This window comes from Lactuca serriola, chromosome 4 (assembly GCF_051521515.1).
Source record: "Lactuca serriola cultivar US96UC23 chromosome 4, Lser_US96UC23_V15, whole genome shotgun sequence".
Classification (NCBI taxonomy): Eukaryota; Viridiplantae; Streptophyta; class Magnoliopsida; order Asterales; family Asteraceae; genus Lactuca; species Lactuca serriola.
In genome coordinates, this window is record NC_136411.1 from 356,220,767 (window position 1) to 356,223,576 (window position 2,810).

Below are 2,810 nucleotides of genomic sequence, written 5' to 3' on the forward strand. Positions count from 1 at the left end.
TTTGGCTTGGTCCCCAAGACATCTCAACTCATAGAGTTGTTATTATTGCTATTGTTGGAGGTGAACATTATGTGAAGTTGATTTATAAGGAGTATATTTAATGCATACTATTTAGCCACTTTAGGATTACAACAGATCATCAAGGTCTACTGGATAAGAAATTAATTATGTTGTTTGATTGAATTTTTACATTTCTTCATTTGCAACACACAGTAATTATAATAATTCTACAGTTATAATATCTGATAATTAATAAAATAAAGTTTATGTTTTATTATTTATAGTTATTTAGATCTCTATTTTTTTTAAAAGAATCTGCCATATATCTTAGTTCTTTTTTTCAATTGAAATTTTCTATTAATAAAAAAATTGTGATATTATATATATATATATATATATATATATATATATATATATATATATATATATATATATAAGTAAAGTTTTAAAAGCATAAGGTTTGATTTGAAAACTAAATATAAATGTAAGGATATTTAATATAAATTGAAGAGTAACATTTCATGAATTTGCATAACGATTTGACAAATTTAATATAATATATTACTTTGCAACACAAATCTCTATTCTAATAAAAGAATATGTTTAATCTCATATTGACAAGTGTCATACAATTAGAACTCCTCATTAATATTATATATCATTTATCATGCCACTTGTCAACCTATTAATTATTCATTTCAAATTTCAAATTTCTCACTCTAATTTTATTAAATTAATAATTGATTCTTCATTTTAAATTTCAAAATTTCAAATTTCTCCCTTTAATTATATTAAATTAATAACATTAGATTAAAAATAAAATAAAATTAATATAAATTATAAAATGATATAACTCCACGTATTTATTTAAATCGACGATTATAATTTGATATAACTAAAAAAATATCTCTTAAGTAATAATTTATTTAAAATAATTGATTAACAATTTTGATATTTTAATACGAAAGTTTAATTAATTTTATAACCGTGGTTATCACGGGTTATAAACTAGTTTAATATAATATATTAAAAATGGCTAAGTTTAGTAAATGACATACAACTCATTCGTGTATTTGGAATGAATATGTCCCTTTAGAATTACCCAATCTTATATCAAATTTTTAATTAAATAATTGACATAAAATTAAGTGTTTTTGTATGTGGAAACAAAAGGTATAATCTTTAAATATTATTAAAAAAGAACTTTTAATTCTAAACTGAAGAAATCAGAGTCATTGATTGCATTTTAATCCTATATGTTCCATCATTGGATTATTTGTTGACATCATCTTTGTCAATCATTTTATTTTTGTCCACCAAATTTATAAAACGTATATTACATTTTAAATTAGAAAGTTTATTAATGACAATTAAATCTCTAAAATTAATTAAATTGGGAATTCTATTAATAACAATTAAATCTCACCAAAAATAAGATGAAATTAAACTAGAAATTCTATTAATGACAATTAAATCTCACCAAAAATAAAATGAAAAAATACCTCACCGCACTCTTTATTACCATTATCCCTACAACTTTTCTTCATTTCTTTACATAATCTATCTAATCTAACTTTTGTACTGAAGAAGAAAATATGGGAAAAAAGAAATAGAGTACTTGTGGGCTTCGATCTGTATGGATTAATCTTGTGTTCGATCATCATGGAAGAATTATGAATGATATAGAGATAAATTTTATTTGCATTATACTTTAATTTGATCGTAGTTTAGATTGATTTTGGTTAAGTTTTAGATTATATTTATTTTATTCTGTTTCAACTATGAAGTTCCAATCTATAAAACCATTCGATTTAAGTTTAGATCGATAATGGTTACGTTTTCTAAATCTGCTTTGATTTTTCTTCTTATTATTTGTATTGTTGATTTTGATTTTTTAAGTTATAGGTATCTGAGAGCAAAAAGATGGACACAATAGCACCACTACCTTTCATCCATTGTTTCGATTTGGAAGATATGTCCAATAGGTAGTAAATTTGTATATGTCGATTTTATTTTGTATTTTTATGTTTTTTGTATATGTGTTTAGTCAATGATTTACGAAACCGTGAATGGAAGATATAACCGAGTTAATGTCTACAATGCTTTACCTATTTGATCCCTTCCTGGATTTAGAGATGGAATTCAAACCTTTATACCAATGAGTGATCCACATATCGTACAACTCAACAAAAACCAGTAGTGATATTTGTTTTGATTTATTGTAAAAAACATCTTTCTATAAAAACACAAATTGGACTCTCAGAAAGGAGTTATTCACCGATCCCTTTTTAATATTATAAAACATCTTTTAGACCCAATAGCAAAGAAAATACAAAGTTTTAGTATACCATTTAAATAAATTATTTCGATAAACCTTATTGGAAAATGTTTATGATTGATTACTTTTGGTTACTTTTTTTTTTGTTAAAAAAATGTATTCTAATTTATCTATTACATATTATTCTGTTTTTTCAAAGGAGAGATACATAGAACTCAGATTGCTAATTTTTGTTTCGTGTTTTTGGAATACGTTTTAGTTGTGAACTTGATGCTATGCAAGTACTTGCGTTGTCTGGGCATGCTGAGAAGTATAATAAGAACCTTGCACAACCTTATTATTTCGTTTAACTGGTTTGAATCTTCTTATTAAGTTTACTTTCTCAAGGATAAATGACTATACCCTACACTCTTGAAAATAGGGTTGGAAACATTGTGAGTATCTAGGTTTTCACAGCAATAAGATAAGACATTAGTATAAAAGTCGCCATATAAACCATTTTAAATTACATAATAATAACTAAACAAAGATA